Genomic DNA, 13,921 nt, shown 5'->3' on the forward strand with positions numbered 1-13,921 from the left:
CTGGGCCTACAGTTTAAAGTGGGATCCGAACCACTATATGCCTCCACCGGGTATCGAACCCGGGACATCTTGATTACAAGGTGACGACGCTACCACTGCGCCATCGGGGAGGCCTTGAATATTTAGAAAATACACATGCTACATATACAAAATTTTTGGTAATGAATTCAGATTCAAATGCTAATTAATTATGATAAGTTATTCTTATTAGTAACTCGTTAAAAAAGCTATTGCGGATAAACTGGGTAATATGCAAAAGTGCTAATTAGTACCCATAAGGCAAATCGGAGGTATGTAAACCAAGCGTCAAGCTAAGTTGCAGCAGGTTTTATATATCAATCCGCACGAGAACTGAGCTCAGAATCTTCCGTGCCAGTCTTGCCTCAACCGCCGAGCTGCTTACATCGTAGACACTGAGAAAATCCACAGTATTGCCAACCGCACAACACATCAAAACCCGCATGCATGTTAAGCAGAATGTATTTTTGCTTCTTCTTTTTGTCTCCTGAAACATAAAATTTTAGAAGTACTTTCTGCGCATAGATTATTTAATAAATGTGTCATTAGTTAATATAAATGCGAAATAACTTCTAAACATGAGAGCATGTGTGTATATTTCGAGCACGCAAAAAGAAAAATAAACAAAGATACAAGTAAACAACGATAGGCCCCTCTTGAATTTATTGACAAATTATTGTTTTTGGTTTAGAAAGAAATACATTTATTGGTTGCTTCGTTCGCAATACATCCGTTACTGTAAGACACACGCACTTCAAGTTATACCAGCAAAGAAAGCATGATTTGTTATTGGTGATAATCAGGTGCATTGTCTGCTGCTATTACTCTGGTTTCAATTTATGAATCACTTCACTAAACCAGGATTCAAATCTTGGTCTGTTCATTTCTTGCTGATAATCACACTTTCTTTGCACGGAACAGTAAATAAATATGAGCCTTCAACAAAGACGTCATTGCCGCCAGTGGGTGAAACAGTAAGCCTCCCCCTTCCCCTCTTCTTTTCTCGTCGGTTGCTTCAGCCCTGGCGGTGGTTTTGCACGGTCGTGTCCTTCAATGTTTGGTTCAATGTAGTCCCCCGCCCCCTCCGAGTTAAAGTACGTCTCGTCCAAATAAACATGTTTCTTATCACGGCGATATCTTTTAATAACGCAGAGATTCTTTTGTCGTCAAACAACAAATAATCGTGTCCTCTTCCTAAACTTAAACCACAAATCATTCAGCACCCGTGATACAGTTCGTGCGCACATTGACGTCAAATCACCTCACGCCCTGTTTTACTTTGATCATGTTGTCGTAATGAGGATTATGCATTTAAAACAACTTGCTTGCTTTGAAGAGCTTTTCCCTTCGGATGAAGCCCAAAATAACACTCGGGTAAAACCGCGCGCTGAACACGAGACCTTGATTCAGCCATTCTCGCCGCTGTATAGCACCATTATTAATCAATCACAATAAACATAGGGATAAAATAGTGGGATGTTCAACACTGGTATTACGGATTCACGCACTCTGCAACTCATTCAGTCTTGCTACACTCGCTCTTGATCTTCAGCCATTCTTCAGCGCAATACAAACTCCAGTTGGCGAATCTGCGGATTCTAGTTCGTCTGCACATTGATTGCAACCGATCAAGCACATACCTGCTAATGGATATATTATTTTGTCTGTATTTTACAAATTAAATAACTGTTTTCTTGAAAGTATGCAGTTGTGTCGGAATAGAACCCGTCTCAGTGGAACTATATTTTGCGCGCACGTTTGGATCTACATATGCGAAAACCTGCTGCAAAGTTGACTTGACGCTTGGCTTAGTAGATCCAGCCCCAACCTGCTTTATATTTCTTAATCTGCGAAAATTGTAACGAAGTGGGAATGTTTATTTAGAACTTCTCGGTTTGTTCCTTTGTGTTTAATGCTGTGTAGTATAGAGTGCGCTGCATAAACTATTTTTAAAAAGACAAAATTTTGATTACTTTCATTTGAAAATTTGCACAGTCACGAGGCAATTATAACATTTGCAATTCCCTTTCCTAATCACATTTTACACCCATTTTCTCATTGATTCAGATGGGCAAGGAGGAAAATATTTTTGTGTCTTCTTTCGTATTAAGTATGCACCAGTAATAAATAATATTTCGTGTTGTGCTAAAATTACGTTTTGTTCATCATAAGGTGTGTCGGATGATTGATATAGATAAGCAACACAACATATCAAACATTTTTGTATTTGTGAATATATGAAAGGATTGTGACTCGGTAGCCTATAGAGTTAACTGGTTGACTTTCGAAGTCGCCACGAAGTTCCCAGGTTCGAGTCCCTCACTGAACGTGGATGTCCTTTCATCATTTTCATATAAAAACACTGATCATCGTGGTCGCGAATAGCCAAAATTGCAGAAAAGCGACGCTAAATAACAACACACACCACGTAAGATAAGAAGTTTATCCATGGAAGCTGACGAGGACTGGATTCACAGCGTAATGTACGTATAACACCAATAATTTCCCATTCTCTATCTATGCCTTAAGTCACATCTTCAACCATCCAGTGTTGACTTCCAATTGCGTAGAACAACTATGCATGTAGCTAACTCGTCTCATATTTACATTCACGTAAAATAAATAATTTCTTTCACTACGCACTTACACAAAATTACTCTTGAACAAAATATACGAGGGTAATTCGGAAAGTAGCCGCCGTTGTGGCGTGGCGCTAGTAGTAGTGGGCAGAGCGCAACCGTTGTTACATCACGTAATCTGTGATTCAGTAAGCTTCCAGCTGTGCTAGTGAGAGCATCGTAGTGCCGCGCGTGTGCTGGTTATAACGTCACAAAACGTATGCTGCCATCGAAAATCCCGCCAAATGCGAGGTACGCGGAGTGATAAGATTTATTTGGGCAAAAAATCTGTCAGCGGCAGACATTCATAATGGATAGTGTACCGTATACGGCCCAAACATTATGGGTGAAGGTGTTGTGCGTCAGTGGATCAGATTCTTTAAAACAGAAAGAACAAAAATTCATGCTGAACCTAGGATGGTAGGCCTTCGGTAGTGAGTGATGATCTCGTCAAGAAAATTGACGACAAAGTTCGTAAGAACCATCGATTCACTATCTCGGAACTTTCTGCAAATTTTCCGAACTTTTCTCGGACTGTGTTGTACGAGGTTGTCACCGGAAAATTAGGCAACCGGAAGTTCTGTGCTCGGTGGGTCCCGAAAATTCTCACGGCGATCCACAAAACCAGTCAAATGGTGTCTGCCTTAGACTTTCTTTCCCGGTACAACACAGAAGGGTAGGAGTTTTTGAACAAAATAGTGACTGGAGACGAGACTTGGGTAGCGTATGTGAACGCCGAGACAAAACAACAGTCAATGGCATGGGGTCATACCGGTTCTCCAAACAAGCCGAGGAAAGCCCGTCAAACTTTGTCAGCGAGGAAGGTTATGGCTGCCGTGTTCTCACACTGCTGGGCGTACACAAGACCTTTTGCGACAATTCAAATGGGACATTTTTGATCATCCCCCGTACAACCCGGACTTGGCTCCTTCTGATTTTCATCTGTTCACTCACATGAAGAAGTGGCTTGGGGCACAGCACTTCGCTGACGATGAGGATCTTCAAAATGCTGTGACAGGTTGGTTGAATTCGCAAGTTGGTGAAACGCTATGACAAGTGTTTGAATTTATATGGTGACTAAGCTGAAAAATGGACAGCTGTACCTGTCAGATGTAAAGTAAAAATATGTTGTGTCCATGCGGGTTTTTTATTTACAACCAAACGGCGGTTACTTTCCGAATGACCCTCGTATTACTTGTTCTTATTAAAACGCTTCCCTTTTGGGAATCATCATTCATCATCATCGTCGCCGATAACCTGAAGAGGCAGAAAACCGAAGTAAACTAAACCAAATCAATTAATCACTTTCCATTTATGGCGCATTCATTTACTGTTTTTTAGATGGTATCACAATTCAGTGGCGGCAAAAAATTGCATCCCTCCCTCCAAAGTTGATTGTACAGGGTGTTTCAGCTCATTTACCCTGATTTCAATCTTCATTTAAAAAATACTTGCTCAAGGTACCGTTAGAAAGAGGAAGGCACAAAGTTCTACAAATAGTTGACGCTACCAGTTTGTCAATATTTTCCGGGCTGCTCTGCGCTGTACTGCAATCGCTGTCAGAGACAGGAAAGCAGAAACCCTTGGACTATCCGCATGAATTTTGTGCTGAAAAATTTATGAGTAAGTGACGAGACTTATTGTAATCTCACCGGGGAAGCGAATAAACAAAACATTCGATTTTCGCCTACCGAGAACCCACATAAGTTTCAAGAGCCGTCGCACCATCCCGAGAAAATTCTTGTCTGGTGTGCAATTTTGAGGCACGGTGTCATTGCCTCCCCCCTTTCTTTGGAGGAGTACGTCACCTCTGAAAATTACCTGGAAATGCTCAATACCTTTTTCACCCCAGAACTGAGACGCAAACGCATTCCAATACGAAGACAGTGGTTTGAACAAGATGGGGCCAGGCTGCAGAGTTCTTGAATTCCTGAACAAGCATTTCCGACATCGTGTCATTTCGAATAGATATCCTGAAATGTTCAACTGTGTCATGTCGTGGCCTCCCACAAGTCCAGACTTAAATCCATGCCGGCAACCTTTTCGAAGGAGACGTTGAAATGTTCAACATGTGTGTTCGCCTTCGTCGTGTCGCCGAACTGCATGGTGGCCATATTTGAAACATACTAAATTAAACATTGAACCTTCCTCTTTCCAAAGGTACCTTGTGTAAGTTTGTATCGGTTGTAGTTATTTTTAAAATGAAGATTCAAATCAGGGCAAATCAACTGAATACATTAATAAACTTTATCGAAGTTTAAGTCCACTTTATGCACATGTAGGCTAATCGGGAGTAAACCTACAGTTGAAAGTGAGGGATGAACCACTATGTGCCTCCAGCGGGTATAAGCTGGGGCGATATAATTTCAAGGCGATAACGCCACCACCACGCCATCGGAGAGATTTTAATTGCACATTAATAAAATCAATTCTGTATGTAATGAAATATTCAAGAAAATAGCCATTATAATGAAAAGCTCAACCGAATGAAAGTAATATCGATAATGATTATCATATTAGATCTAAAAAGTAATATCAATAATAAAATTATTATTGGTTAGAATGGCCGGACACCATGGCGAGTGGTTAGCACATCGCGCTGCGACGCTAGGGGTGCCGGGTTCGAATCCTGCTCGTGAATGGTTGTTTGTAAATGTCCATTTCATCCTCATCCCATGGAAGGCAATGGCAAACCACCATGGGTTCACCTTGCCAAGCGACCTTCCGGTCAAAAGACCTGCCTTCAGGCAGACAACTCATCATCATCATTATTGGTTAGAATAACAATCACATTACTCTGATTTATCGATGAAGCAGTTCATTCATTTCATTTATTCATTTGTCCATCAATGAACCAAAGTTTCATTTATGTTGAACATAATATATGACCATCTACATGCTTTTCTGGTCCACCGACTGCGGTGTAAATCAATGAACTTTGGAACAGAGAACACGTGTATCCATTTCGAAGGATTACTTACTTACGGTTGGCAACCCTGCTCTGGCTTCAAACTCTCACGGGGCTACGAAACTGACCGAACAGCGGCGAACTCGTCCGACGCGAAACGAGCACCACTCTCGACAGGCGTGTGGCGCGGGTGGTATGCCGACAGGGCTAGCTGTTTCAGTAGAGAGTGGGATTCCAGTGCGAGAGTGGGTTTGACCCTGTCGTAGTCCTGTAGGGCGGACGAGTAACTCGAGTCGCATCTTGCATGAAAAATTGTTTTTCTCGCTCTTGGCTTCCGTGAAGCTTCCTTTCGATTATTGCCATGGTGACAACTCGGAAGGACAAATAAGGTAAGTCGCAATGTAATCCTTGTCATTGTCGGCTCTTCTTTACGTTCACATATTTCTTGTTAGAAATGGATTATTTTTCTCAAAGAAACCAGAAAACAAGGTTTTTACTATTTGTTTTAAAGATCTCACTCTCAGTTTTCAAGGTTCCACGTTGTTTCATAGGGAGTTCTTTCAAAGTATGTGAATTCGTTTTGTTATTCGCGACGACAACAGACACCTGTTGTTTTAAGCTGAAAAATCAATGGATAGCATCGCTGTGAAAGAGCGTTACGCAATCGCTCATTTCCTTCCTGCACTTTGACATTCTTCAAAGTGTTTGAACAATAGTTTCTCTCCAGCAGAAAACGCTGACTAACAAACGCATTTGAATAGAGTGAAAAAATAATTTTTCGCATAATGTGCCAACATGTGTATTTATATACGATAGCACAAATTCCTAAAAATGATTGACCTGGCAGTTTTGTGCATCTATATAAATCCGAACGTACCAATTGTCCAAATAGGTAAGTGTTTGATATAATGCTACGTTAATACGCATTACGTATACATCAACTGAAGAGTCGGGGAAAAGTTCGGTAAGTTACCTTTCGTCAAACTTCAGAAAATGAACTTTTAATTACAAAACGTTACTGGACATGTAAATGAGAAGGTACAAAAGCATATACTTTGGCGAATAGAAATGGCAAGGATATGAATCGAATGAAAGCATGTTGTTAAGTCCATTACAGCATCCACATGGCAGAAAATCACACTACTACTTCGCTTACGACAGAAAATTGACTTACCTGGTTTACCCCTGACCCTTCAACTGTATTCTGTGGTGAAATATAAATTAGATATTGGCACATTAATGTTGACACATTAATAACATTGTACAGTGTCTCTCAAAAGTTTTAGGACAACGACATTTTAAACTAGGCAACCCAAATTACACAAGGCGTTGGTGGGTTGCGTGTAGAGTTAGGCTCAATTTCAGGGTTGCCACATGCACAATAGATATTTATAAAATACGCCAAAGGAATAAAAACAAGTAATATTGTATAAAATTATGAAAAATATCACTATTATATCGCAAGTGACAAAATTCTTTCTGAAAGAAAAAAAAAGGTTTCTTAGTAAGGTGACAAAGGAGAGGAGAAAGAGAAAGCGAAAGGAGAAGAGGAAAAGTAGAGGAGAGAAGAAAGAGAGGATAAACGAGGAGAGGAGAGGAGAAGTAGTTAGGAGAATGGAAAAAGATTCTAGGAGAGATGACGAAAATGGAGCAAAGAAGAGAGAAGAGGAGAAAGAGGGGAGTGGAGAGTAAAGTAAAGGAGAGAAAAAGAGAAGAACGAAAATAAGAGGAGAAGATTGAAGTGGAGTCGGAAATCTAAGACAGGAGAGGAGATACGAGGAGTGGAGATGAGTGGGATGGAGATAAGATGCGAGAAAAGTAGGGAAGGCGATATGAGATAAAAAGCAGAGCGAGCAGAAGGAGGGGAGAGGAGAAGGAGAAGAGAAGAACAGAAGGGACTGAAGAGAAGAGGTAGTTGCAGTAAATATCGTCTCAGCGTCAAGAATTGATGCATTGGTCAAATTATCGACATGAAACATTCAATAACATTTTGAAATGTATTGGAGAATGTATTAGATCGGTTCGAAATGCATTTTGGCTTAGTTCAGAGCAAGGTAAAATCTTCCATGTAAGATATTTGATTTTACCTATGATTATACCACTAAAAACATGAATGTAATTATAATATTTATAAGAATTATCCAATTTCTGTCCACTTCTCGGTTCGTTGCAATGGAAATTTTGTAATTTAATATTTCCCCTCCCCCATCGTTAATTCCAAAGTGAATCATTCCGTTTCGCACGGCGTGGACAATGAACACAATGGGATAGGTCTAAAACTTACGAAAATTTTCTGCCACCGGAAGGGTTTGAACCTACGACCATCAGATTGACAGTCCTAAACTGTAAACACTACCCTACAAGCTTTCGCTCCTGAAAGTAACTAGAAGGAGCTGACCAATGTGAAATGTAGATGCAACTCTCCTCCTACATGTAATGTGCAAACAATACTTGTTTGTAACAAAGAAAACGAAGGTAGTACGACTCGGCGAAAACATTTAATGGAGAATTGCACATGATGAGAACTTTTCATTCGATATTTGCGGAGGTATCCTTGCATTGAACTCGAGTGGGAAAAGGGGTAAAATTAGTATGTCCTGAATTGCCACAAATATAAATAGTTATTTCATTAATATTTGTCAATGTCTTTGAAGCAGTACACAATTATCGTTAAAGTATTATAATTCACGATCTTATACATGAAAATGTCCCTTTGAATGTGTGTCAATTCATTTATTTTTTTTATAAATTCCATATGCAGAACAATGTAGCCACTATACACTGCTATTACAAATAATGTTACCATGCTCTCCACACCTAGTATGGAGGATCGAACCTGGGACCTTTAGCAGCCCAATCGAGAACTCTATCCACTACACCACGCACTTACCTTCGATTGAAACAACAATTTTTAAGTATTCTGTCCCTCCAATATTGTAAATGTCGTTGGGTATACATGTAGTTGAACTTTTACTTTAATTTTGAATTGCTTTCTTGTAGTATAACAGATATCTTCGAGAAATAATTTTCGAAGTGATGAAGAAAAACGAGAATATTGGTAGTTGCGAATGCGAGTTATTTCTTCTAACTTATTATTGTGATTAGACATTATTAATAGAGAATATCTAGAGGCTTGAACATTTCAGGACGATATTCTTTTCCTGTTATACTGCAACAGACGAAATGCTTGTTTACTGACGCAAGTGTCGTGTTCAGTCTTATGAAATGTATTTGCTGTTGCGTAAGGTAACACGAAATAATTACATCTTTTGCGAACTACCAAATCTGCGCAACGTTAGACGTAAACAGGCGGAAAATTTTATTCATAATATCACTTCATATTTGACAGTATTAGTCAAGAAAGACTCGTGGGACACTGTGTTAAAGTGCTGGAGTAAATACTTCTTATTTTTCTTCCTCGAAGAACAACAATTTTTAAAGTAGAGTAACAGTCATTCTGCTCTATCTTATTTCTTTTAAATTCTTCCACATTCCTTTAATTGGGTTAAAAATAAATACAAATATTGCTTGCATTTCTGTCATTGGCATAGACCAGGCCCATACGCAGGATTTCTTTGAGGGAGGGGCCAGACCCAAATTTATAATTTATATATATATATATATATATATATATATATATATATATATATAAAAAGAGAGAGTGAGAGAGAGAGAGAAAGAGAGACAGATATTACAAAATAGTTCAAATAGTCCGAGCGCCTTTGAAAAGTCATGATAAAAATAAGAAAAAGCAATAATAAAGAGACATTCTCGCATCACGATTGCAGTTCGAAAAAGTCGGGACAGGGATTGAAAGTAACGCACTGTCCTGACAAAATCGCTCAATCGGACGTCTGGTAGCCTTGCATCAATGATTATAAAACTAAAACTACCCAATATTGCAGCTTGAAGACTTTTGCGCAATAAACGGATTCATTTATGTAAGAACAAAATTGAAATTTTTACACATTTCTAAAATCGACGATGTTATTTTCGTAGTTATTGATAGGTTCACATTTAAATATTTTTTCAGGGTTCGAGGGAGGCATGCCCCCCCCCCCCTGGGTACTGGCCTGACGTAGACAGTGGGAGAGAAATTTCGGAGAATCTTTCTATTAAATTTTATTATTTAAATAATAATAATCCTATTGCGCTACAGCCCAATATTGGGCCAAGGCTTACCTACCGACTGCTGGCCTCCCTCCCACGAGGGGCAACGGGGGGCGTGGAGATATGCAGACAGACTAGGGGGACGGGTGGTCGGCCCGACAGACCCCCAGCCATTGTAGGACTTCGCGACCGGATTACGCTCACTCACTCGGAGCTCCCCAATTTCCTCACGATGGTGGGTTGCCATCGGCCCTATACACAGGCCGAATATTCCCGGAGACTGAACACGGGATCGAACCTATGCTGAGATAGGTTAAACCGTTTATTGACAATCGTGAACTTTTCGTTTAATAGATAATATTTGGTTTTAAAGGACGGGAGAATATTGGTCAAATTTGCTTTCGTGCTCTTTTGAGAGAATATGTACTTCTACAATAGCAATCGCGCTCGGAAACGGTGAAAAAAATGACTTGGTTTTCAAAGGCAGACAAGCTTGATAGCGTAGCTTGCTCGCATTCAAAGTGACTCACTCACGCTATTCAAGGCCGCTTCTTGTGCGTCGATGCAGTGTCTGCACCCAGCAAGTAACAAGTGACCAGAGTCGAATTTGAAAGAGAATCTGAAGAATGATAGATTTCATCAGAGGCGGCTAGGTGGGCACTAGCTCAACATGCAATAGTTTAAGTCATAATTTCTGACAAACAAGAAATCTTATTGAATAAGTATTGGGATAGTAATACATGTATCCGCTCCTTTTTAACAATGTTAGCTCGAAGACAATCTGTATTCCATTTGTTTATATTGGCAACTTGGTCAACCGGAGGTTATTATAAGGAACTATTTCGTAGATGTTCATGTAACCGTTATAAAATTACAAATAAAGTATATTCACAAGCTTAGATATACTAACAAAGAAGAAATAAATTCAGAGTTAAATTTCAAATGCATGTGTATAGAGTAATTCTAGAAGTACAGAGCTATATCAGAGTGTTAAACATCTTTTTGCAGGATAACGTTTACAATATTGACGCGACAGAATAATTAAGAATTGTTGCTTCAAGGGAAACAAAGGGCGTAGTGTATTGGTTAGAGTTCTTGAAAGCATTCGATCCTCCATACTAGGTGTTTTTTTTTTTAAATTATCTTTTTATTATAAACAAGAGCATGGTAACATTATTTGTAATAGCAGTGTATAGTGGCTACATTGTTCTGCATATGGAATTTATAAAAAAATAAACAAATAAATGAATTGACACACATTCAAAGGGATATTTTCATGTATAAGATCTTGAATTATGATACTCTAACGATAATTGTGTACTGCTTCAAAGTCATTGAAAAATATTAATGAAATAACTATTTATATTTGTGGCAATTCAGGACATACTAATTTTACCCCTTTTCCCACTCGAGTTCAATGCAAGGATACCTCCGCAAATATCGAATGAAAAGTTCTCATCATGTGCAATTCTCCATTAAATGTTTTCGCCGAGTCGTACTACCTTCGTTTTCTTTGTTACAAACAAGTATTGTTTGCACATTACATGTAGGAGGAGAGTTGCATCTACATTTCACATTGGTCAGCTCCTTCTAGTTACTTTCAGGAGCGAAAGCTTGTAGGGTAGTGTTTACCGTTCAGGACTCTCAATCTGATGGTCGTAGGTTCAAACCCTTCCGGTGGCAGAAAATTTTCGTAAGTTTTAGACCTATCCCATTGTGTTCATTGTCCACGCCGTGCGAAACGGAATGATTCACTTTGGAATTAACGATGGGGGAGGGGAAATATTAAATTACAAAATCTCCATTGCAACGAGCCGAGAAGTGGACAAAAATTGGATAATTCTTATAAATATTCAAATTACATTCATGTTTTTAGTGGTATAATCGCAGGTAAAATCAAATATCTTACATGGAAGATTTTACCTTGCTCTGAACTAAGCCAAAATGCATTTCGAACCGATCTAATACATTCTCCAATACATTTCAAAATGTTATTGAATGTTTCATGTCGATAATTTGACCAATGCATCAATTCTTGACGCTGAGACGATATTTACTGCAACTACCTCTTCTCTTCAGTCCCTTCTGTTCTTCTCTTCTCCTTCTCCTCTCCCCTCCTTCTGCTCGCTCTGCTTTTTATCTCATATCGCCTTCCCTACTTTTCTCGCATCTTATCTCCATCCCACTCATCTCCACTCCTCGTATCTCCTCTCCTGTCTTAGATTTCCGACTCCACTTCAATCTTCTCCTCTTATTTTCGTTCTTCTCTTTTTCTCTCCTTTACTTTACTCTCCACTCCCCTCTTTCTCCTCTTCTCTCTTCTTTGCTCCATTTTCGTCATCTCTCCTAGAATCTTTTTCCATTCTCCTAACTACTTCTCCTCTCCTCTCCTCGTTTATCCTCTCTTTCTTCTCTCCTCTACTTTTCCTCTTCTCCTTTCGCTTTCTCTTTCTCCTCTCCTTTGTCACCTTTCGTTTTCTCTCACCTTTTTCATTTCTGTAGACTCATCAGCGATGAAATACTAAGAAACCTTTTTTTTTCTTTCAGAAAGAATTTTGTCACTTGCGATATAATAGTGATATTTTTCATAATTTTATACAATATTACTTGTTTTTATTCCTTTGGCGTATTTTATAAATATCTATTGTGCATGTGGCAACCCTGAAATTGAGCCTAACTCTACACGCAACCCACCAACGCCTTGTGTAAATTGGGTTGCCTAGTTTAAAATGTCGTTGTCCTAAAACTTTTGAGAGACACTGTACTATTAATGAGAATTTATTTTCTTGTTTTATTTTTTAACATAACATTCAAAACATTGAACCAGACACATTTGTATTATCTGGAAAAACCGAGAAAAGTAAATTATTATGCATTTACAGTACAATATTTAAAAAATATTGTGAGTAAGTTTTAACTCACTATTTTGGAAAATTCGCTATCCCTCGCTTTCCAATTTCTCTTTTTAAAGCGCAAAAGCATCCTCTACTAAATATAGGTAGAGCTATCGAATTCAACAATTTTGCATTCCATCGCTTACATTCCAACCCTAAATGCTTGTAGCATTTACAAATCTCACACACACACATTACTCACTGTTTCTAAGCATTAGTAACGTTTAATCATTTCCACATGAAATTGTAGCAGACTCAGGTGCGTTAAAAAGACAGGAAATAATTATGTACTCATTATATTTTGTAATAACCTGACAATATTTACGACTGGATTAAGCGTATTTTTCTAGATCGTTTTTATTGTCCGCGTCTGTTTTGACACTTCTTTTTCTCAAATTGGAATTTTCCGCTCCAGTCTATATGAATGAATGAACTTATGTCAAGATTGATTTTTCTCTTTTGTTCTGTGTAGAAAATACATCTTAATATGGTATGAGTATTAAGGAAAATTGACGCGTCTTGTTATAGATTTAGCTTTTATTACAATATTAAACCCACACATAAATCTCTGAATAGATTATAATGTTATAAGAAAGAGTAAAATTTCCATCTGTACTTCTTTCTCTGTTCCGAAAATATATACCTATAAATATAGTGTAAATTAGATTTGGATGTTTGTACTCGTAAGCCAACTTAAGTAAATGAACAAACACCTGTATAATTAGAAATAAACAAGTTAAAACTGTATGTATTACGTAATCGATATGTGTCATTGGTACTAATCATAATATTTGTATATCCCCAATTTATTGGCTATAGATTTTTTAACTAATTGTGCGTGAGAATAATATTTATATCCCAATAATTATTATTTTGTACTTTTCGCAGTTTATGAAATAGCCACAGAGAGATAATAATGTAAATAATAAACCACAGTAAACCGAATGAGTCATTGTCACATTTCTTGCACAAACTGTGAACCTTTAGTTTACATTTAATATTAAACATAATTTTGTATCACCCTACTGTGGTAAGCTCACAATACATATTTACAGAACTAGTATACACATACGCGTCATGTCATATGCTCATTCCTTGAATACAGATCCAATTACACATGTATTATAATCTTTCAAATAATTTAACTACGTGCATTAGACCCAAAATATTAGAACGAAAGAGTTTCCACAATAACACGAAAGCAGATGTTTATTCATTTGTATACAATTTATATTCTTATATTAAAGACTGTGCACACCATTATTGAAAGTTATCAACGCCTACGTTTACAAGTTAGTGCAGATTACGTTACTGCAGCACCATCTTTTTCATACAGTCTTAAGCATTGACATGGTCAAATTTATTTTATTTTG

The sequence above is a fragment of the Lepisma saccharinum genome, chromosome 11, assembly GCF_977018435.1.
Source record: "Lepisma saccharinum chromosome 11, izLepSacc3.1, whole genome shotgun sequence".
Lineage (NCBI taxonomy): Eukaryota > Metazoa > Arthropoda > Insecta > Zygentoma > Lepismatidae > Lepisma > Lepisma saccharinum.